The sequence below is a fragment of the Leucopleurus acutus genome (assembly GCF_964270905.1).
Source record: "Leucopleurus acutus genome assembly, chromosome: 11".
Taxonomy (NCBI): Eukaryota; Metazoa; Chordata; class Mammalia; order Artiodactyla; family Delphinidae; genus Leucopleurus; species Leucopleurus acutus.
In genome coordinates, this window is record NC_139152.1 from 62,303,377 (window position 1) to 62,329,135 (window position 25,759).

Sequence of the window (25,759 nt, forward strand, 5' to 3'; positions counted from 1 at the left end):
AGATGCAAGAAATGTTTAACAAAGACCTACAAGAATTAAAGAACAAACAAACAGAGATGAACAATACAATAACTGAAATGAAAACTACACTAGAAGGAATCAATAGCAGAATAACTGAGGCAGAAGAACGGATAAGTGACCTGGAAGACAGAATGGTAGAATTCACGGCTGCGGAACAGAATAAAGAAAAAAGAAGGAAAAGAAATGAAGACAGCCTAAGAGACCTCTGGGAAAACATTAAACACAACAACATTCACATAATAGGGGTCCCAGAAGGAGAAGAGAGAGAGAAAGGACCAGAGAAAATATTTGAAGAGATTAGAGTCGAAAACTTCCCTAACATGGGAAAGGAAATAGCCACCCAAATCCAGGAAGCGCAGTGAGTCCCATACCAGATAAACCCAAGGAGAAACACGCCGAGACACATAGTAATCAAATTGGCAAAAATTAAAGACAAAGAAAAATTATTGAAAGCAGCAAGGGAAAAATGACAAATAACACACAAGGGAACTCCCATAAGGTTAACAGCTGATTTCTCAGCAGAAACTCTACAAGCCAGAAGGGAGTGATACACTTAAGTATATAATGATAAAAATGATATACTTAAAGTGATGAAAATGAAGAACCTACAACCAAGATTACTCTACCCAGCAAGGATCTCATTCAGATTCGATGGAGAAATCAAAAGCTTTACAGACAAGCAAAAGCTAAGAGAATTCAGCACCACCAAACCAGCTCTACAACAAATGCTAAAGGAACTGCTCTAAGTGGGAAACACAAGAGAAGAAAAGGACCTACACAAACAAACCCAAAACAATTAAGAAAATGGTCATAGGAACATACATATTGATAATTACCTTAAACGTGAATGGCTTAAATGCTCTAACCAAAAGACACAGGTTTCCTGAATGGATACAAAAACAAGACCCATATATGTGCTGTCTACAAGAGACCCACTTCAGACCTAGGGACACGTACAGACTGAAAATGAAGGGATGGAAAAAGATATTCCATGCAAATGGAAATCAAAAGAAAGCTGGAGTAGCTATACTCATATCAGATAGAATAGACTTTAAAATAAAGAAGGTTACAAGAGACAAGGAAGGACATACACAATGATCAAGGGATCAGTCCAAGAAGAAGATATAACAACTATAAATATATATGCACCCAACATAGTAGCACCTCAATACATAAGACAACTACTAACAGCTATAAAAGAGGAAATCGGCAGTAACACAATAAGAGTGGGGGACTTTAACACCTCACTTACACCAATGGACAGATCATCCAAACAGAAAATTAATAAGGAAACAGAAGCTTTAAATGACACAATAGACCAGATAGATTTAATTGATATTTATAGGACATTCCATCCAAAAACAGCAGATTACACTTTCTTCTCAAGTGCGAACGGAATATTGTCCAGGATAGATCACATGTTGGGTCACAAATCAAGCCTCAGTAAATTTAAGAAAATTGAAATCATATCAAGCATCTTTTCTGACCACAATGCTATGAGATTAGAAATGAATTACAGGGAAAAAAACACAAACACATGGAGGCTAAACAATACATTACTAAATAACCAAGAGATCACTGAAGAAATCAAAGAGGAAATCAAAAAATACCTAGAGACAAATGACAATGAAAACACGACAATCCAAAACCTATAGGATGCAGCAAAAGCAATTCTAAGAGGGAAGTTTATAGCTATACAAGCCTACTTCAAGAAACAAGAAATATCTCAAATAAACAATCTAACTTTACACCTAAAGGAACTAGAGAAAGAAGAACAAACAAAAACCAAAGTTAGCAGAAGGAAAGAAATCATAAAGATCACAGCAGAAATAAATGAAATAGAAACAAAGAAAACAAAAGCCAAGATCAATAAAACTAAAAGCTGGTTCTTTGAGGAGACAAACAAAATTGATAAACCATTAGCCAGACTCATCAAGAAAAAGAGAGAGATGACTCAAATCAATAAAATTAGAAATGAAAACGGAGAGGTTACAACAGACACCACAGAAATACAAAGGATCGTAATAGACCACTACAAGCAACTTTATGCCAATAAAATGGACAACCTGGAAGAAATGGACAAATTCTTAGAAAGGTATAACCTTCCAAGACTGAACCAGGAAGAAATAGAAAATATGAACAGACCAACCACAAGTAATGAAATTAAAACTGTAATTAAAAATCTTCCAACGAACAAAAGTCCAGGACCGGATGACTTCACAGGTGACTTCTATGAAACATTTAGAGAAGCGCTAACACCCATACTTCTCAGACTCTTCCAAAAAATTGCAGAGGAAGGAACACTCCCACACTCATTCTATGAGGCCACCATCACCCTGATACCAAAACCAGACAAAGATAACACAAAAAAAGAAAATTACAGACCAATATCACTGATGAATATAGATGCAAAAATCCTCAACAAAATACTAGCAAACAGAATCCAACAACACATTAAAAGGATCATACACCATGATCAAGTGTGATTTATCCCAGGGATGCAAGGATTCTTCAAGATACACAAATCAATCAGTGTGATACACCACATTAACAAATTGAAGAAGAAAAACCATATGATCATCTCAATAGATGCAGAAAAAGCTTTCGACAAAATTCAACACCGATTTATAATAAAAACTCTCCAGAAAGTGGGCATACAGGGAACCTACCTCAACATAAGAAAGGCCATATACGACAAAGCCACGGCAAACATCATTCTCAATGGTGAAAAGCAGAAGGCATTTCTTCTAAGATCAGGAACAAGACAAGGATGTCTACTCTCACCACTATTATTCAACATAGTCTTGGAAGTCCTAGCCATGTCAATCAGAGAAGAAAAAGAAATAAAAGGAATCCAAATTGGAAAAGAAGAAGTAAAACTGTCACTGTTTGCAGATGACATGATACTATACATAGAGAATCCTAAAAATGCCACCAGAAAACTAGTAGAGCTAATGAATGAATTTGGTAAAGTAGCAGGATACAAAATTAATGCACAGAAATCTCTTGCATTCCTATACACTAATGATGCAAAATCTGAAAGAGAAATTAAGGAAACACTCCCATTCAACATTGCAACTAAAAGAATAAAATACCTAGGAATAAACCTACCTAGGGAGACAAAAGACCTGTATGCAGAAAGCTATAAGACACTGATGAAAGAAATTAAAGATGATACCAACAGATGGAGAGATATACCATGTTCTTGGATTGGAAGAATCAATATTGTGAAAATGATTATACTACCCAAAGCAATCTACAGATTCAATGCAATCCCTATCAAATTACCAATGGCATTTTTTACAGAACTAGAACAAAAAAATCTTAAAATTTATATGGAGACACAAAAGACCTGGAATAGCCAAAGACGTCTTGAGGGAAAAAAACAGCTGGAGGATTCAGACTCCCTGACTTCAGACTATACTACAAAGCTGCAGTAATCAAGGCAGTATGGTACTGGCACAAAAACAGAAATATAGATCAATGTAACAGGACAGAAAGCCCAGAGATAGACCCACGCACCTATGGTCAACTAATGTATGACAAAGAAGGCAAGGATATACAATGGAAAAAAGACAGTTTCTTCAATAAGTGGTGCTGGGAAAACTGGACAGCTACATGTAAAAGAATAAGATTAGAACACTCCCTAACACCATACACAAAAATAAACTGAAAATGGATTAGAGACCTAAATGTAAGAGTGGACACTATAAAACTCTTAGAGGAAAACATAGGAAGAACAGTCTTTGACATAAATCACAGCAAGATCTTTTCTGACCCACCTCCTAGAGTACTGGAAGTAAAAACAAAAATAAACAAATGGGACCTAATGAAACTTCAAAGCCTTTGCATAGCAAAGGAAACCGTAAACAAGACGAAAAGCCAACCCTCAGAATGGGAGAAAATATTTGCAAACGAATCAACGGACAAAGGATTAATCTCCAAAATATATAAACAGCTCATGCAGCTCAATATTAAAGAAACAAACAACCCAATCCAAAAATGGACAGAAGACCTAAATAGACATTTCTCTGAAGAAGACATACAGATGACCAAGAAGCACATGAAAAGCTGCTCAACATCACTAATTATTAGAGAAATGCAAATCAAAACTATAATGAGGTATCACCTCACACCAGTTAGAATGGGCATCATCAGAAAATCTACAAACAACAAATGCTGGAGAGGGTTTGGAGAAAAGGGAACCCTCTTGCACTGTTGGTGGGAATGTAAATTGATACAGCCACTATGGAGAACAGCATGGAGTTTCCTTAAAAAACTAAAAATAGAATTACCATATGATCCAGCAATGCCACTACTGGGCATATACCCAGAGAAAGCCATAATTCAAAAAGAAACATGCACCCCAATGTTTATTTTAGCACTATTTACAATAGCCAGGTCATGGAAGCAACCTAAATGCCCATCGACAGATGAATGGATAAAGAATATGTGGTACATATATACAATGGAATATTACTCAGCCATAAAAAGGAATGAAATTGGGTCATTTGTTGAGGTGTGGATGGATCTAGAAACTGTCATACAGAGTGAAGTAAGACAGAAAGAGAAAAACAAATATTGTATATTAACACATGTATGTGGAACCTAGAAAAATGGTACGGATGAACCTGTTTGCAGGGCAGAAGTTGAGCCACAGATGTAGAGAAGTAACGAATTGACACCAAGGGTGGAAAACCACGGGGGGCTGGGGATGGTGGTGTGCTGAATTGGGCGATTGGGATTGACATGTACACACTAATGTGTTTAAAATTGATGACTAATAAGGACCTGCTGTATAAAAAAAAAAACAACTGAGTCTCAGTTTCCTCATGTATAAATTGGGGTTATAAAAATGTTTATTCCAGGCTTCCCTGGTGGCGCAGCAGTTGAGAGTCCGCCTGCCGATGCAGGGGACATGGGTTCGTGCCCCGGTACGGGAAGATCCCACATGCTGTGGAGTGGCTGGGCCCGTGAGCCATGGCCGCTGAGCCTGCGCGTCCGGAGCCTGCGCGTCCGGAGCCTGTGCTCTGCAACGGAAAAAAATGTTTATTTCATAGTGTTGTAAGGATTAAATGACATAAAGCATGCAAAAATGCTCTGTTTTGGGGTGATAGCTGTACTGCCCATGACCATCCTTAGATTAGAGGTTGAAAAGTAATACCCTGTAGGCTGGATTTGGCTTAAAGATGTTTTGTTTGGCCTTGTATTGGGGGTCCTCAAGACCACCCCCAGGAGGATTCACTAGGAGGAATTATAGGACTAAGCATATAGTCATACTCATGGCTATGACTTTTTATGGTAAACGATACACAGCCAAATCAGCAAAGGAAAAATCATATGGGATGGGCTTCCCTGGTGGCACAGTGGTTAAGACTCCCCCTGCCAACACAGGGGACACGGGTTCGAGTCCTGATCTGGGAAGGTCCCACATGCCACGGAGCAACTAAGCCCGTGCACCACAATTACTGAGCCTGCGCTCTAGAGCCCGCAAGCCCCAACTACTGAAGCCTGTGTGTCACAACTACCGAAGCCCGTGTGCCTAGAGCCTGTGCTCTGCAACAAGAGAAGCCACCACAATGAGAAGCCCGCGCACTGCAACAAAGAGTAGCCCCTGCTCTCAGTAACTAGATAAAACCCGCGTGCAAGCGAAGACAGAATGCAGCCTAAAAAAGAAAAAAAAAAATCACATGGGGCAAAGTCCAGGTAAACCAGACACAAGCTTTGAAGGGTCCTCTCCCATGGAGTCATACAGGACATGCTCAACTGCCCCAGCAATAAGTGATGACAACACACGTGAAATGCTGCCAACCAAGAAGCTCCTTGGAGACTCGGTGCCCAAGGGTTTTTGGAGGACAGGTCATGTAGGCAGCCTCTGCCAGGCACATACCAAAATTCCAGACTCCCAGAATGAAAGCAGGTGCTCGGCATAAGCCATATTGTTTGTACAAACAGTTTAGCCCAGTGAGTCCTTCTTTTCAGTTCTGAGAATGCTGGGAACCAAATTCAAGTTCCCAGATGCTAGCCAAGGGCCAACCATGTAGGTAGGAGGCATTTCTAAGGAAAAGCAGTTAGTCCTGCTGTTACCTCTTTTTTTTGCACAAGCCTGCACAGGGTTTGCCCATGCGGTATTCTTTCTTCCTTTCTCTTTCTTTCTCTCTCTCTCTCTTTCTCTCCCTCCCTCCCTCCCTCCCTCCCTCCCTCCCTCTCTCCCTTCCTTCCTTCCTTCCTTCCTTCCTTCCTTGCCATCTTTCAAAAATTAAGAAATTTTACTCAGGATTTCCAACTTCTTGTGAAAAGTCAGATATTGTGGTAAGAATAGATCCATATGCCCAAATGGCAATAATTGTTACTCCCCTTTAAATGAGGCTTAAATTAACCCCAGTCTTCACCACTGTCAATAGTCTTTCCTACAACTGAGTGCCAATTGCCATTTAATGCCATGCTTTTGTGACTCTGGCTATGGGCTGCTTAAACCAAGAGTGGCCAATTGACCAGAGTACAAGAAAAAGGAGAGGCATGTGGAATACCACTGAGTCATGATAATGAACAATAATGCAAAAGAGTCAAATTCATAAATTCCTCCTGTTGAGGTCCCCACAAATGTCTCAAATCCAGAACTCCTCTCTGGTACTTCCTATTATAGCAATTACATATGGGTATTTTTGAATTGATAGGACAACCTTTTCATTGTTGTTTACAATAAGCCCCTTTAATTTAACTTGAATCAGTCTTTGTTCCTATCCACCTAAAGATTACTGACTGGAATAGTGATAATATAAAGAAGATATTACATATATTTTCATTTACTACTTTGTAAATTGAAGTCATTATTATCATCAGTGCCAAGACTTGTTAGAGTGGACTAACATATATCAACAGGAAGGTAATAGATCCAATGAATATTCAAGTAGTTCTACTTATCAATGTATCCACTTATTTACTAACTTAACAGAGGTCTACTGAACACCTACCATGTGACAAGATAATGCTAGATATCAAAATAAAATTTACCATTACATTCTAGCACCTAGAAAAGTACCAGGCATGGAGTTTGGATTTAATAAATGTCTCCTGACTTCATAAATATAAAGTTCACCTATAAGGAGATCAAGAAACCCAAGGATAGAAATAATGAAAATAATTTTGTTTGGTATAAAAACGGGAAACGGCAAGTGATATTTTTACAGGTGTATGCTGCATGCCACCTAACCAGACAGATGTTCTAGATGGTTCTTTTTAAATTCTAGCTATAAAACTGGTACAGAGGCTAGTTACAGAGGACGAACTGAAACTATTCCAAGGTTCCATTTTACCAAAATCAGAGAATTTGAAAAATTCTTTACTTACCTCCATGATAATTTTATTCCTCAGAAGACTGAGGAAGCAATTAGGGGAACTTATACTCTAATAAGTTAATTACTTATTACTAATAAGGAAAAACTGGTTAGTGAAGTATGTAAAAGCTACAAGAATATCAAAGAAAAGTAGTGTCATATTAGAGTCGGACACTGAGAGTAGAGTTTGAATTTATTAGTATTCTTTTAGTTGTAAGTGACAGGAATCCAACTGAAATTGACTCAGGCACAGCTGGATGCAGGTTTTCAAATGAAGTCATCAGGAACCAGTATTTCTCTTTTGGTATTAATTGCTTTCCTGTGTGCTGACTTCATTCTCAAGACAGGGTCACCTCTCATAGTGGCAAGATGACCTCTAATAGCTCTGAGCTTATGTCCTACAAGGCTAGCAACCTCATTAGAAAGAGAGCATCTCTTCCCCAATAGTTTCCAAGAAGTCAATTTGAGAATCATTAGACAGGCTTGTGTTATGGGCCCATTCCTAAACCAATTATGTGACCTGTACAGGGGCTGGGAATAGGTATATACCAGGAATATACTACGTCTGAAACTGAGGAGGTAAAGTCAGCACAAATAGACTGAAAAGGAACAGTTCCATGAAGGAAACTTAAGGGTCCACTCTAAGAATTAGAGGTTCTTGGGATTCATTCATTTATTCAACAACTATTTACTGAGTGCCTAATATGTGTATGCCTATTTTAGATTCCAGGTATATATTCCAGTGAATAATATAGACAAAAATTCTTGCTCTGTTGGACCTTGCATTCCAGTTGGGGTGAGGAAGAGAAACAATAAACAGCTACATTAATAAACTATGTCATATTTCAGGTGGTTATATGTGCTGTGAAGGAAAATATCAGGGAAGCGGAATAGAGATTGCTGGGGAGAAAGGGTGCTGCAGTTTTATGTAGGATTATCAGAGAAGGCCTCATTTGAGCCAAAGCAGATGAGGGAATGAGCTCTGTGGATATCTGCGTAGAGAGGGGTACATGTGGGTTTGTACCTGGCACAGTGAGCCAGGGGAGAGTAGATGAGGTCAAAGATTGTAAAACATCTCGTAGGCTATTGACTCTGATTTTACTCTGAGTTACGAAGCCACTGGAGAGCTTGAGCAGGGTAGTGACATGATCTAGTTGACATTTAAAAGTGTTGATCAAAGGGAGAGAGCTGGAGATTAGGTAAGAGATTAGTGCAATAATCCAGATTAGAGGTATTAGTGGTTTAGAACAAAATGATAACAGTGGACCTGGTTTAAAGAGGTCAGATGCTGGAAATATTTTGATGGCAGTGAACTGGGGTGGGGGGGAGATGTGAGAGAAAGTATCAAGGATAACTGAGATTTTTGACTAGAATGATCGGAAGGCTGGAATTACCATTAACTGAAATGCAGAAAACTGTGGGAGCAATAGGTTTGTAGGAGAACAGGAGTTCCATTGTAGACATATTAAATTTGAGATACTTTCATGATTCAAAGTGGAGATGTTGATAGGCAGTTAACCTATGAGCGTGGGATTCAAGTGAGAGTCCCTGGCTGCAGAGTTATTAGTATATAGATGGTATTTAACACCATGAGACTGGATGAGACCACTTAAGGAGAGAGAGTATGAAGATAAGAGTTCCAAGAATCAGGTGCTACTTCAATGTTTAGATGTCAGGGTAATGATAAGGAATCAGCAAAGGAGACTGAGGCTGAGAAGCAGCCAGTCTAGATAAGAGGCAATCTAAGAGAATGAGATATCCTGGAAGCAAAGGGAATAAAATGCTTCAAGGAGAAAGAGATCACTGTCAAATGAAGGGAGGTTAAGTGAAAATAAGGATTGACCTTTGGATTTAACTACATGGAGGCCTTGACATAAGTAGTTTAAATGGTGTAAAGGTGAAAAAACCCTATTGGGGTCTGTTCAAGAGAGGATGAGAAGAAAGGAATTTGGAGACTACAAATATTAAAAACAACAACGCAGTTTATTTCTATGTGTTTTGCAATAAGAAGGAGCGGAGGAATGGGGTAGTAGCTAGAAGAAGATATCGAGGTTTTTTTTTTTTTTTAGGAGAGAAATTTATATGTTGATAGAATGATCCAGTGGAGAGAGGAGACCGATGATGTAGGAGAGTGAAGGCAGAATTGATGGAGCAGTGTTCTTGAGGAGACTTGCAAAAACAACAGATGTCTACTACAAAGCATATGGGAGATTTCAGAAAAGCAGATTTCTAAAAGCCCAGAGTAAAGATAACTATGATTTTATGACCAACATCATTTAAAATGGACAACAGATTAAGAAGAATGAGAATGCCTGAGGGGTGGAATTCTGATGGAATGGAGAATTCTGGCTTGAATCTAAATTTTGATAACCACTGGCATTCAGACATGCTTACGTGTGTAGTATCAGGCCCCAAGTCCTCCATTATTGTGCACGAGGAGAAAAGGAGTCTCCTGAGAAAGAAATCATTCTAAAGGAAGAGAAAGTAGGACTCTTAAGTTTGGACCAAAAACTGGCCAGATGGGCGGGAAAATCAGTACAGCATGGTGTCTGTCTCTCTGATTTAGCTTCTGGCCCAGCCTCTATAAAGCCATGTTAGAGTCCTAGGGAGAGGGGAATACAAGAAATGAAAGATCTGTTTCAATAAATTATGTAAGGTACTAGGATCACAAGACAAACCTATTCTGTGGCTCATCTGTTGATGCTAACACACAAAGGAGAAAAGCCTTGATCCTGCTCTGGTGCAGCCTGGCCTCAGTGATTTAAGGACTCTAAAAACTGTCCCGCCCCCCAACTTTAACATTCAATAAGCCTGCAGTGGAGACCAGCCCTGACGGTTGTGGTAACAACAGAGGCCTCATCACTCTGCAACAGTGGGAACCAGTCTTAAGAGCGGGAGAGATTTTAATTGTTTGTAGCTTTGGAAAACAATACCCCTAGCGTGGATATCACCTGCCGCTGTGGCAGTGGTTGGGCACTATCAAGTAACTTCATGGGAAGCAGAGGCTTTGGCAGCAGGTATCACCAAAGGGGGCCAGGGTAGGAGAGAATCATGGCAGACACAGGTGGTAACTGACATGACTTGTTTATGGGTGCATGTGTCCTACCACCTATGAGCTTCCTAAAGGCAATTGGATGATACTTTGAGACTAGCTAGAAGTCCCACAATAGAGAGGTAGGGTGAAATCAGAAAAAATACTGTTTATTATTGTTAATATGGTTTCGTTTGATCCATAGGTTGGTGTGCCTAGGGAAACATAGGTTACAAGAAATTACAATCACATATAAAGCTGATGAGGAAGGAAAAAAAAACAAAACACGTGTGTCTGGAAAGAACGGGCTCTGTTGAGATATATGCTGATGATAGAAAGAGGTATGCACAACCACCACGCATATGAAGGAAAAGACTCAGGAAGGAGAAAGCCCAGAACCAGCTGAAGTGGAGGATAACAAAAACAATTCAGTTAAAAAAACAACAACATTGGGCTTCCCTGGTGGAGCAGTGGTTGAGTCCGCCTGCCGATGCAGGAGACGCGGGTTCTTGCCCCGGTCCAGGAGGATCCCACATGCTGCGGAGTGGCTGGGCCCGTGAGCCATGGCCGCTGAGCCTGCACGTCCGGAGCCTGTGCTCCACAACGGGAGAGGCCACAACAGTGAGAGGCCCACGTACCGCAAAAAAAAAAAAAAACCAAAACAACAACATTATGTTTGGAGTAAGAAAATGATGTAATGCTGACAGATGCCAGAGAAAGTATAACTACTTAACTGTTGCTTTACTTCTTCTTCTTCTTTTTTTTAATAAAGAAAATGAAGAACCTAGGGGTAAGACAGGAAAAAAGACACAGACCTACTAGAGAATGGACTTGAGGATATGGGGAGGGGGAAGGGTAAGCTGTGATAAAGCGAGAGAGAGGCACAGAGATATATACACTACCAAATGTAAGGTAGATAGCTAGTGGGAAGCAGCCACATAGCACAGGGAGATCAGCTCGGTGCTTTGTGACCACCTAGAGGGGTGGGATAGGGAGGGTGGGAGGGAGGGAGACTCAAGAGGGAAGAGATATGGGAACGTATGTATACGTATAACTGATTCACTTTGTTATAAAGCAGAAACTAACACACCATTGAAAAGCAATTATACTCCAATAAAGATGTAAAAAAAGAAAATGGCCCTCAAGGGAGGAGGTGGAAAACATAACTAAGCAGGAACTGATTGGATGGTATGACTATGAGAGGTCCTCCTCATTATTCCTACTTTTCTATTTAATGAAAATTTTAGAATGAGTATTATTTTTTTTTACTTAGAAAAAGATTCTTAACATTTTATTGAAAACAAGGAATTAAAATTAGGCATACATAAAAGACTTAGAGTTCAAATCAATGCTTTAGATAATGCCAGGTCCACAATTCCAGATGAATTATATCCTTAGGTCCTGAGAGAGCACAGATGTGATGATAGGACAAGAGGTGAAGGTCCTTAAGGCGTGAGAACAAGCAAAGTTGCCAATAGATTATATCTAATGATTTTTAGTTTATAAAGCAACTGTATATGCCTAATGTTACCTACTATTACCTGCTACATGCTAAGCATTGTGCTAGACCAGGGGTTGGCAAACTATGGCCCGCAGGACAGTTTTAGCTCACTGCTTGTTTTTGTGCTAAGAATGGTAAATTTAATGGTTTGAAAAAAATCAAAAGAAGATTGCATGTCATGTAAAATTTATGTGAAAATCAAACTTCAGTGTCCATAAATAAAGTTTCATTAAAACGCATCCACACCCATTTGTTTATATATTGTTTATGGTTGCTTTCATTCAACAGTGGCAGAGTTGGGTAGTTGTGACAGAGGCTTGTGACCTGCAAAGCCTAAAATATTTACTATTTGGTCTTTTACAAAAAAAAAAAAGAAAAAAATCACCAATTTCTAGGCTAGATGTATAACTGATGTTACCTGGTGTTATCTCTAATCCATGGCATCTGTGAGCATTTGTATTTCATTACCCTCCAGGTCCTTCCCAGGGAGGTGGGCTGGGTAACCACCATTATCTCCGTGATAAAATGGAAGCTTAGAGCACTTAAGTGACTTGTGCAAGGTTACACAGCTCCTGTGGGACTTATGTTGGTCTTCTGTTCACAAAGCCTACACTTTTTTTTAATTTAATTTTTTAAATTAAAGTAGAGTTGATTTACAAAGTTGTGCCAGTCTCTGCTGTACAGTAAAGTGACTCAGTTATACACGTAGAGACATTCTTTTTTATATTCTTTTCCATTATGGTTTATCACAGGATATTGAATACAGTTCCCTGTGCTCTACAGTAGGACCTTGTTGTTTATCCATTCTGTATATAATAGTTTACAATTGCTAATCCCACACTCCCAGTCCTGCCCTCCCTCCTTGGCAAATCTGTTCTCTATGTCTGTGAGTCTGTTTCTGTTTTGTAGATAGGTGCACTTGTGCTATATTTTATTTTATTTATTTTATTTATTTTATTCTATTTATTTATTTTTGGCTGCATTGGGTCTTTGTTGCTGTGTGTGGGCTTTCTGTAGTTGCAGCGAGCAGGGGCTACTCTTCATTGCAGCACATGGGTTTCTCATTTCAGTGGCTTCTCTTGTTGTGGAGCATAGGCTCTAGCCACACAAGCTTCAGTAGTTGTAGCATGCCGGCTCAGTAGTTGTGGTTCACAGGCTCTAGAGCACAGGCTCAGTAGTTGTGGCACATGGGCTTAGTTGCCCTGTGGCATGTGGGATCTTCCCGGACCAGGGATCAAACCCGTGTCCCCTGCATTGGCAGGTGGATTCTTAACCACTGCACCACCAGGGAAGTCCTGTGCCATATTTTAGATTCCACATATAAGTGATATCATATGATATTTGTTTTTCTCTTTCTGACTTACTTCACTTAGTATGATAATCTCTAGTTGCATCCATGTTACTGCAAATGGCATTAATTCGTTCTTTTTTATGGCTGAGTAGTATTCCATTGTATATATGTACCACATCTTCTTTATCCATTTATCTGTTCATGGACATTTAAGTTGTTACCATGTTTTGGCTGTTGTGAATAGTGCTGCTATGAACATAGGGGTGCATGTATCTTTTTGAATTATAGTTTTGTCTGGATATATGCCCAGGAGTGGGATTGCTGGATCATATGGTAATTCTATTTTTAGTTTTCTGAAGAACCTCCATACTGCTTTCCATAGTGGCTGTACCAGCTTACATTCCCACCAACAGCATAGGAGGGTTCCCTTTTCTCCACATCCTCTCCAGCATTTGTTATTTGTAGACTTTTTTTTTTTTTTTTTTTTTTTTTTGCCGTATGCGGGCCTCTCACTGTTGTGGCCTCTCCCGTTGCGGAGCACAGGCTCCGGACACGCAGGTTCAGCGGCCATGGCTTACGGGCCTAGCCACTTCACGGCATTTAGGATCTTCCTGGACTGGGGCACGAACCCATGTCCCCTGCATCGACAGGCAGACTCTCAACCACTGCGCCACCAGGGAAGCCCCTTGTAGACTTTTTAATGATGGCCATTCTGACCAGTGTGAGGTGGTACCTCATTGTAGTTTTGATTTGCATTTCTCTAATCATTAGTGATGTTGAGCATCTTTCCATGTGCCTACTGGCCATCTGTATATCTTCTTTGGAGAAATGTCTATTAAGGTCTTCTGCCCGTTTTTCGATTGGGTTGCACAAAGCCCACACTTTTTATACCACACCATAGTGCTGGAAGACTAGGAAGATGGCCAGATGTTTCACTTTTTCTTTTTTTTTTTTTAGTGGAGAAAAGAATACTCCAGAAATTGTGTTCTAGTGAGTTTCATTTTATATTTCAGAAAATATTTTAAGTAAATTGCTAAAAGAGTGGCTATAAAAGGAAAAGAAAATATTCACTGAGAATACATTCCTGCTTTGATCATATTTCTTTAGTATAAAACATTTCAGATAATATGTATTAAGGTATAAGAAAAATCAAATTATAAAGAAGGGTTCTTATGTTTGCATACTGCTTTACAGTTTTTTGAAGCACCTTTACATGTACTATTTTATTTGAGACCACAACTCTGTCAGTTTAGCAAGGCAGTGATTGCAAGATCCATTCTGCAGATGAAGCTCAGAAAGGTTAAATGGCTTGTCTAAAGTCATAAAAGTAATCAGTGACAGAAGCTAGAGCTTGAAGCCAGGTGTTCTGACTTCCAGTTCAGTGTTTAGGACATAATAAAATAGCTAATGCTTACTGCATTCTTAATTTGTGCCAGGAACTGCTCTAAATACTTTACCCATATTAACTTATTTGAGTTTTGCAATGACACTGTGAAATATATTCTATTACTACTACTCCCATTTTATCGATGAGAAAACTGAGGCACAGAGTGATCTAGTCACTTGCTCGAGTCCACAGTGTATGGTAGGTGGTAGAGCCAGGATTTGGCTTTAGAGCCAGAGGGCTTAACCACTACTCTATTTCCTCCTGGGGCATCTGACACTGTCCTATGATATCACTCTGGACCAATAGCAAACCTGCGTGCTGGATGAAAATGCAGTTAGGTGACTACATTGTCTGCAGCATAACAATACTAAGAGTAGTGATTAAAGGTTTGTAGTATCCTGAATGGGAGTTCCTCAGAAGAAAGGGATTTGTAGTGAAGCCTTAAATTGTTTGTTCCTTTTTTGCCTAACATGTTGTATTGCAGGTTACAAATGCAGGAAGTCGATTTACAGGTTGTATTATCTGATTTTAACTAAGTAATCCTCTCAAAATAAGAGGGTTGCCTGAAAGGATCCATACAAAGAAACTGTGTGCGTTGAGCCGTTTATACTGATAGATACGTGTGCATATTTTGCATATTCTAATAATGCAAGCACAATCAATTAATAAGATGATGCCAGGGCCACTACTTGTAATCCTTTGTGAGCTGAAGTGAGATAAAGCAATTGATAATCTAAGCAGATCTATCATAGGTAGTCTCATTGCTCTCTCTAGAAATATAATTAATATTATACAAAATGATAGAAAATCATTAATAATAAAAATAATTTTGGAGTCAAAACAGTTGGTGACCACTGACCTACACACACAAAGTCAAGTTGAACCCTTGGGCAATGAGCTGGATGACTGAGTTCAGTAAATACCAGGAACATTCAGACAGTCACATGTTTGGGGCTTGTTCATATGATCCATACAATTTCTATTGTCCTGTTTGTTTTGCAAGTGTAACACAATGTGTAATTCAGGTATTCTAAGCAACCCCCTAGAAGTTATTTGCAATCATTCTAAGCCAGTGGTTCAGAGTATGATCCCAGGACCACCAGCGTTAGCATCACCCGGAACTAGTTAGAAAGGCAAATTTTCAGACCCCACCCCAGATTCACCAAGAGAGAAGCTCTGGGTGTGGCAACAATCTATGGTTAAACAAGCTGTTCAGGTGATTTTGTTTATAATTTGAGAACTGTGTATCGTATGTATCTAGAACAGTTAAATTAGAAATAGTTGGAAGGATAAGGAAGCCTTTCTTAACGCTCAAAGCTAATGAGTATTGGATAAAGGCCACTTAAAGTGAATCTACTTAAATCACAGTTTTACAGTCTTGGTGTTCAAAGTAAGGTCCAGAGACTAACCGTATCAGCACTTGTGGGAGCTCGTTAGAAATGCAGAATCTGGGCCCCCTCCTCCAATCTAACTGAATCATAACCTGCAGTTTAACAAGACTTTCAGGTGATTCCTATGCACATTAATATTTCAGCAGCTGTGTTACAGGAAATAGTTTTTTATATGTTTGATTGGGAATTAACTTCTAAAATGTTGATATTTTGGCTTGTCTTTTGGACAAAAATTGTGTGACAGTATGATACAGCCTTCTTCCCCACTTTATGTCTGACTTTTGTGGTACTATCATAACTTTTGTAACCAAAATAATTTGAAGGCTTCATTATTTTCCAAAGGCTTCTTTTAGTCTTTGATAATCAAATCATTCTCTTTTGAAGTGCTTATCAGCATTCCTGCTTATTTTCTCTCAGTACATGCATATCAGGTCTAATGTCTCCCTTTTCCATGGCTTTTATGTGACCCAGCAGTTTTCCAACATTATGTTCACTGACTTTATGAAACATACCTTGTTTTTAAAAAATTCACAGTCCACTTTTGATTTCCATTACATTTGTGGATGTCTACATCCAATATTCAGAGAAGAGCTGCCTGACAAGCTCTTTGACAGGATGGGTTGGGATGGAAGCTAGTGTAAAGCTGAGGATGTTTGGGTGAGGATGAAATTTTATAGGCAGCCAGGTCATTGGCTGATTATGTCCATATCATAATAACTATTGCTTTCTCCGGTAACCTCATAACTGGGACGGTGGGATAATGGAAAACCAGATAACAATGATCTGGATGTTAAGGGTGATTATCTCTGGGCAGTAAAAGTCTGGGTAATTTTTATTTCCTTCTTTGTGCTTATCTGTATTTTCTAAAATTTATGCAATGAATACATGTTATTTTTGCAACCAGAATAACTCTTTTTAAAAAAAATTATGTATACTTGCTACTTTGCAATTTTTTAATATAAATTTATCTATTTATTTATTTATTTTTGGCCATGTTGAGTCTTCGCTGCTGCCCGTGGGCTTTCTGTAGTTGTGGCGAGCGGGGGCTACTCTTCAATGCGGCGGTGCATGGGCTTCTCATTGTGGTGGCTTCTCTTGTTGCAGAGCAAGGGCTCTAGGTGCACGGGCTTCAGCAGTTGTGGCACCAGGGCTCAGTAGTTGCAGCTCGTGGGCTCTAGAGCACAGGCTCAGTAGTTGTGGCACACGGGCTTAGTTGCTCTGCAGCATGTGGGATCTCCCAGACCAGGGATCGAACCCATGTCCCTTGCATTGGCGGGTGGATTCTAAACCACTGTGCCACCAGGGAAGTCCCAGAAAAACTCTTGTTATTTAAGTTTGAATTGTTCAGTAAAACTGTATACACCCATGTAATCACCACTCCAAACAAGATAGGTAGGAACTATTTCCATCACCCAAAATGTTCCTTTGTGCCCTTTCAGACCAGAAATTACCCTCGTATAGCACTCCTCCTGTAATATACACACTGCCTCTAAGGCCGTCTAACCTCTAGAGTGGTTTCAATGTGCTACTCTGGGACAGCACACTATATCCAGGTTTTAGCAATTACACATTTTTGTTGGCCTCAAGCATAGAACTTAAGTATCCAGAGGTAGTCAATGCTGCATTCTGTATTTCTTTCCATAAACTCCCCTTTATGTGTTTCTAACTCATACTCTAGGTAGAAAACGAGAAAAAATGTTTTCCTCCCATAACTTCCCCTCCCCCACAGTCATTCCTTTTTCTTTTTCTTCCTGCTTTGAAACAGCTACATAACTGCCCTGCCATCAGAAGTTTCCGTTATGATGAAAGCTTTGTCCTTGCCAAGGCAGAATTAACTAGAGCCTGCTTGCCAACGTCTAGGAGAGGAAGAGGTGTGTCACACCCCTCTCTCCCATACCAGGCCCCACCAGTGCCCACACCTGCCTCTCAAACATCTCTTTCTTATTGCGCTCGTTTATGGTAACAATAAAAACAGTAAAAGGAAGGAGATTAAAAGATGCTAAAGTTCAAAACACGCAAAGGACTTTCATACCAGTTACCTCATTTTGTTGGGCTCCCCTGCAATACCCCTTGAGTTCTGTGGGGAAATACCAGTATTCATTAATTAATTCTTTTGTTTATTCCCACAACACATGTTTATATATGTAAGATACTATGTGCCAGGTGAAATACTAGGCACTAAGTAAGAGTGGCAAAAAAGGAATAGTCTCTCACAAAGCTTATTGTCCACTGGGGAAAACAGATGAGTAAATAGGCAGTTATGACTCAGGAGCATATTGAGCAATTTATGTAGAAGCATATTGAACCCAGGCTAATTACGATACTGCAAAGTTGGAAACAACCTGTCTTAACCATAAGAAGATGTTAAATTACTGTGCAGCTGCTTAATGGAATGTTTTGTGGCCATTAAAAGTTATGTTTTGGAAGATACATTTGAGGATATATATTAATAAGCATGTGTTACTTTTATTATCAGATTTTTAAAACTGTAAGCTAAAAAACACAAGACTGTTACAAGCGTGCTAGGGTACTAGCCAGCAGCTAGGGATGGTAATAATTTATCTACAACTACACCTTATGTTAAAGTATACTTTCTAAAAAACATTTAAAATGCTCCCTTATAATTTTTCTTTTAATAGGTTGTCTATAGTTACCTTTTTTGTTTTAAAACCTAATATTTAAAAAGTTTAAAAATATATACCTATTCATGTATACATATTCATATAGCTGTTTATAGGGCTTTCATATATTATTTCACTTCATCTCAACAATAATCCTGTGAGTTCAGTTATTTCCCCCTTTTTACAGGGGGAAGCCAAGGCTCATTGATGTTGAAGAACTTAACCAACATTACCGAGTTAGCAGGGGGCAGAGCCAGAACTCCAATCTAGTTTTTTTTTAAACTCCAAATCCAGAGTTCCCTGCATTTTACATAGGTACCTTACTCATATTATTTACATCCCAGTGGTCCCCAGACATTTCTATTTGAACTAGCATAATATAACTACTTGTGCTCTTTTTTTAAAAAAATTAATTAATTTTATTTTTGGCTGCATTGGGTCTTAGTTGCGGCACGCAGGATCTTCGTTGTGGCATGCGGGATCCTCTGCTGTGGTGCGGGCTTCTCTCTAGTTGTGGCTCACGGGCTCCAGAGCTGGTGGGCTCTGTAGTTGTGGAACACAGGCTGTCTAGTTGTGGCCCGTGTGCTCAGTAGTTGGGGGCGCATGGGCTTAGTTGTCCCACAGCATGTGAGATCCTAGTTCCCTGACCAGGGATCAACCCTGTGTCCCCTGCATTAGAAGGCAGATTAATAACCACTGGACTACCAGGGAAATCCTACTATCCATGCTCTTAAATTTATTTTCATTGTTGCTTTTAAGAACTAATTATTGAAATAATTTCAAATACTTAAGTGCACAATGTAGAACCAACATATCAGTGATCTTTATTTTTTAAAGTATTTTCTTGATTACAATAGTAAAAACTATTTGCGTAGAACTTTTTAAAATAAGTATTATTCTGTCATACCAGTTTTTAAAACTTTTTCCCCCTTAATGTGATGGGTCTGCCGTATAGTTTTTTCAAATTAAATGTTTAAATTTTTATCAATATAATACATGCATGCAGATTGAAATAGTCCAATAGTATGATTAAGCCTATATGAAAAAGGGCAGTCCTTTGTCTATTCCCCCCGATCCTGATTACCATTTCCCAACAGATAACTTCTTTTATCTAGTATATCCCTTGATAATCTGAAATAACACATGAAAACTATTTTCTTCCTTCTTTCTTTCCTTCCTTCCTTCTTCCCTCCCTCCCTTCTCCCTCTTTCTCTCTTTTTCTTTCCCTCTCCCTTTCTTTCTCTTTCTTTCTTTCTCTCTTTCTTTCTCTCTCTTCCTTCCTTCCTTTTTCTTTCTTTCCTTCCTCCCTCCCTCTTTCTCTCTCTTTCCCTCCCTTCCTCCCTTCCTTCCTTCCTTTCCCTTTCTTTCTTTCCCCTTCCTTCCTTCCTTCCTTCCTTCCTTCCTTCCTTTCTTTCTTTCTTTCTTTCTTTCTTTCTTTCTTTCTTTCTTTCTTTGTTTCTTTCTTTCTTCTCTTTCCTGGTGATCTAAGTTACTCATGTTATCCCTCTTCAGCCTTGAGAACCTCCTTTAGTATCTCTTTAGTATCTCATTGAGTCCTTAACTCTAAATGGTAAGAACCAATTATATCCCCATTTCAGAGATGGAAAAATTGAGGCACAAAGATTTACTCAAGTTCAATTAGTTAATATATAGTAGAGCTGGGTATTCACAGAGTCTGGAGATCTTAAAGAGTATGTTATGCTGCAGATGAAAATGTTAAATAACAAATGAAGAAAGTAATTTTCTAGAGTCAGCTAGTAGATAAGGGGGTCAGAGTAAAACCTTGATTCCCAAGTTGTTTTTTTTTTAACTCCATGTCTAAAATGTTCTTCAGATTACTACACAAGATGGCTGTCAGCCCTGAAGTTCATAGTAGACCAGTTAGACACCTCAGGAGCATCTGCTAGGGATCCTGCTCTTCTGACATGGCTGTGATCAATGCATTTGTATGTAAATCTTCAATTCCGTCTGCAACTGTTTTCTTAGAATATACTTTTAGGAGCTATATTATTGGATTAAAAAGATATGAGGAAATAACATTTTTAAGGATTTTATACAATTTCCTGAACAATTTGTCAGAAAGATTGTTTCAATTTAAACTCACCCATGGAATAGGAACCACACCACTGAAACCACTGGTGCGTGCTCTCTCTCTCTCTTGTTTTTAATTCACAGGTGGAAAATCGAAGTTTACCTTTTACAAATTTTGCAAAAATTAGAACACTTTTTTGGCACTTATCAGTCATTAGTACTTCTTGTTTTAAAAATATCTTTCATAGTTTTTATAAGTAAGAAATTAAAAATAAACCAGAACAAATACTAAAATGTTTCTCTGGCTCACAGAAAAGGCTTTCTTCTCAATTGTGTTTATCTAAAGACTTCTAAGGCTTTGCAAACTGAAGTCAAAATAATGCAATGAAATATGAAAACATGAAAATCCTCCAATTCAGCCAACCTAAGATTTCCCCTTTTTCTTCTAGCAGATTCCAGTGTTTATAATCTATATTTCTTTTAAAGAATAAATTCCCATGAAATGTTTCTTACTAAAATAATTACTACCAAGTATCCTGTAAAATTTCTGGACTTCTGACTGCTAATAGTTTATTAGGTAAAACCCAGTGTTTATTGATAAAAAAAATTCTTTGGCAAAGCAGCCACGGGTGGCTTAAGCAAAAGGGAGCAAGTATTTGACTTGAACGAATAAAAATTACCTGAGTAACTTCTGGCATTTCCATAAATGGTTATTTTTGAATTGTGAAGACCTGACCAGAAGGTCAAGAAACAGCTGGAGGCACTAAGGATTTTTCCAGAAGGAGGTCCTTAAGGAGAATATTGTCCATGGGTGAATGCCACTTTTCCAAACAGTGAGCAATCTGAGTCTGGTTAGTAGGATCCAGATTTCCCCCCAGTGACTTGACCTAGTGGTCTCCCACCTCTTAGGAGATCCTGGAGATATGTATTGTAGGGTGTGTCTTAGGCGTCACCGAGACAAAGCCCCCCTTTAGCTCGTCACCCTGGTGACTTCAGCCAGACTCATAAATGCAGCAGGTGTGGCTGCATTTATGAAACTGACCCCCAGAAAAGACTTTTCTTCTTGCTAAAAATAACTTTTCTTGCATTAATCAGCACATGGAGGGTGCTTAGTAAATATAAACAGCATATTATCTTTTTTTAAAAATAGATCTTTATTGGAGTATAATTGCTTCACAATACTGTGTTAGTTTCTGTTGCACACCAGAGCGAATCAGCCATACGCATACATATGTCCCCATATCCCCTACCTCTTGTGTCTCCCTCCCACCCTCCTTATCCCACCCCTCTAGGTCATCGCAAAGCACCGAGCCAATCTCCCTGTGCTATGCTGCTGCTTCCCACCAGCCAACTATTTTACATTCAGTAGTGTATATATGTTGATGCTACTCTCGCTTCGCCCTCCCACCCCATGTCATCAAGTCCATTCTATGTCTACCTCTTTATTCCTGCCCTGCAACTAGGTTCATCAGTACCTTTTTTTTTTTTTAGATTCCTTATATATGCGTTGGCATACGGTATTTGTTTTTCTCTTTCTGACTGACTTCACTCTGTATTACAGACTCTAGGTCCGTCCACCTCACTACAAATAACTCAATTTCATTCCTTTTTATGGCCGAGTAATATTCCATTGTATGTATGTGCCACATCTTCTTCATCCAGTCATCTGTCAATGGACACTTAGGTTGGTTCCATGTCATGGCTATTGTAAACAGCATATTCTGAAAGGATTTCAAGACACAGAGGGTATCAAGAAAAGTAGCTTGGACTACATTTTTTAAATAGGTGGATAGAGGGCTTCAATGCATTGCTATAAACTAAGTATTTCAGCAGTATTTGCCAGTGGTCTGCCTGGGTTATTGAGAAAGTTCCCTGATAATTGAAAACAGAGGGTTAAGAACTTGAGCTCTGGAATCTGATAGACATGGATTGAATTCCAGTTCCACCACGTACCAGCAGCAGACTCTTCGGTAAATTGCTCGGTCACTTTGTTTATTTTGTTCGTTCATATAAAATGGGGCCTATAGGTATGAATACCTCACAGAGTCTTTGTTAAGATCAAATGAGAGAAAGTATGTAAATGTTTAACATACTGCCTGGCAAGTAGTGGGCTCAGTAAGTGTTTGGTGCAATTATCTCGGCCAAATCTAAATCATTATGTCTGTCAGTCTATATCCATTTATGAAGATTGCTATATGATTATTCAAAACTATAGTCTTCTTAAAAATTGAAGTATAGATGATTTACAATATTGTGTTGGTTTCAGTTGGACAGCAAAGTGACTCTGTTTTATATATATTTTCAGATTTTATTTTATTGTCCATTATAGGTTATTACAAGATATTGAATATAGTTCCCCATGCTATACAGTGAATCCCTGTTGCTTATCTATTTAATATATAGTAGTGTGTATCTGTTAAGCCCATACCCCTAATTTATCCCTCCCTTACCCCACTTTCCCCGTTACTCAGCCATAAAAAAGAATGAAATAATGCCATTTGCAGCGACATGGATGGACCTAGAGAATATCATACTAAGTGAAGTAAGTCAGACAGAGAAAGACAAATATTATATGATATCACTTATATGTAGAATCAGAAAAATAATACAAATGAATCTATTTAAGAAACAGAAACAGACTCACAGACATAGAAAACTATGGTCTTTTAAATACCAAGAGAGACATGGGAGTGACTCAGATAACTTCCTGAGAGAAACGACAGAAATAAATACTTTTTGCTTGTCTCTTTGAAAATAACAAGTCATAAATCTCAGCTTGTGAATCACCACCCTGGAGTCCAAAGTGGTGGACACTCCAAGCTGTAGGACAGAGAAACCTAGCTTAGCAAGAATCAAAGAGGCAGTTTACAAAGCTTCCCTCAGAATGGGTGGTTCTTGTTTCTTCCCCGATTACATTGTCACTGGCCAACCATGAAGAAAAAGTCCTCAGAGTTTAAAAATGTAACATAATAGTATTAATGATTTAAAAAAGCAGGCAACAGCAGCAGAACAAGTTGGTTTGGGTCAAACTGACAGGGATGGATTCCCCAAAAGTCTTGTTCTTTCATTTCATTATTTGAAAATTTTTACATTTTCGCATTCTTTAGTCTTCCTTGCTGTGCCCCTCAGATGGAGGTGAAAGAGCAAGAAATATATGCTAGGAGAGCAAAAGGGGAGAAATCTACCAATGAAATGGAAGGGTCCTTTGGAATGATTCTTGTTTATTTTACAGAGGGACTTAAGTAAAGCTGACATATATGTTCCTGATCTCCCTCAAAAGACTGAGTCAGATAGGAAGAGTCCTGCCTATCTGTGATTTTTTTTGCTTTGGCTCCAGGTCATTTGTTTTTGACTCATCTAACAGCCCTGACAGAATGAAGGAATAAGAATGAAGATGTGAGAAACTCTCTCTTCCGTGCTTAGATATGAGCATGCGGAGTACATGTAGGTTAGGATGACAGTCAGAGATCTTCAACATTTATGGGCTGTGCAGTGACGCACAGAACCGCAGGCCTAGTTTGAATTTACATGCCCAAAGAACCCTAGGTTTACTAAGGCAGTTCCATTTTTTACCTTGAACAGTTGTTACCGAATGAAACTTGGGTCCGCACGCCCGCTGTGCAGCAAAACCAATTTACTGACACCTAGTTGTGGTGAAGAAAAGTATGGCGTTTATTGCAGACACCAAGCAACGTGTATGGGTGGTTCATTCTCAAAAGACCCCAACTCCCCAATGGCTTTCAGGCAAGGATTTTAAAGACAGTGTTAGGAGAAAGGGTCATAGGATGCATGATGAGCTTGTGCGTGGACCTTCTTCTGATTGGTTGGTGGTGGGGTCATACGGTGACGTTTTGAGAATCTCCACCTCCAACCATTCTGGAGTCTATGTGCTTGCGGTCAGCTTGTAGTCACCATCCTCTACCAGGTGGGGGGAGAGGAGGTACTTAGTTTCTGTAGAACAACTCAAAGATATGTATCAGATTGTCATCTATATCCCTTTAGGAGGAACTAGGCATCCTGTGACTCTTGTCTTGATCGTTAACTGCTTGAGCCTGCTCTTTGGAACTCAGGGAAGACCTAGGATACTAGAGCCCTTTTTCTTTCCTACAAATAAGAGACAGAGGGCCCAGAGGGACTTTTGTACCCACGAAGTTCCCACAGGCTCCTGCTCGTTTTCAATCCCTCCCTTTTTTTTGATACTCCTCAATCTTGAGGGGGAACAGGTACAGGACAGGAAAGGGAATAAAGTTTTGGACAGAGAGGTTAATCATAAAATTGGCAGAGGAACTAGTTTTTAGGGAGACTCAGTTTCACAGTAACTGTATTGTTGGGGAGAGAAATCTTAAATATGCATAAAACAAATCGCAAGTACCATGTTGGGGTGCAGTGTAGCGTAGTGGTTACCAGCATGGACTCTAGAGTCAGACTTCCAGGGTTCAAATCCAGTTACTGGTTGTATAGCTTTTGGCAAACTATTCAACATCTTAGTGACTCTGTTTTCTCATCTGTAAAATGGGGATGATAAGATTATTTCCCTCTTAGAATTGTGAAGATGGAATGAATACATGTAAAGCACTTAGAATAGATTAGATCTTTGATGATCTGGCATATGTACTTGGCATATATTATTTCTGAAGTCTTCATAACAACCCTCTAAGTAGGTATTATGACCTCCATTTTACAGATGGAAACTACTAACCTTTGGGGTCTGAAAGACCTTGATTTGAATTCTACCTCTGAGATGTTTGGCCTGGTCGAGATATTTAAAAATAACTGAGCTGGGGCTTCCCTGGTGGCGCAGTGGTTGAGAGTCCACCTGCCGATGCAGGGGACACGGGTTCGTGCCCCGGTCCGGGAAGATCCCACATGCCGCAGAGCAGCTGGGCCCATGAGCCATGGCCGCTGAGCCTGTGCATCCAGAGCCTGCGCGTCCAGAGCCTGTGCTCCGCAACGGGAGAGGCCACAACAGTGAAAGGCCCGTGTACTGCAAAAAACAAAACAAAACAAAACAACAACAACAAAACAAAACTGAGCTGATAGTCAGGGGATAATGCCTACCTCCCAGTATTCTGCTGTAATTGCATGAGTTGACCAACATAAAGCACTTTGCACCATGCCTGGCAAATGTTAGCAAGCCTGCTGCATTGC

At 39.3% G+C, this 25,759-nt stretch overlaps 1 pseudogene across 1 annotated transcript in view; it reads left to right on the forward strand.

Annotated features, from left to right (window-relative positions):
* The window catches only part of LOC309968949, a 54,020-nt pseudogene that overhangs the window by 13,949 nt on the left and 14,312 nt on the right, over positions 1-25,759 (forward strand). The gene's annotated exons all lie outside the window — the stretch shown is intronic.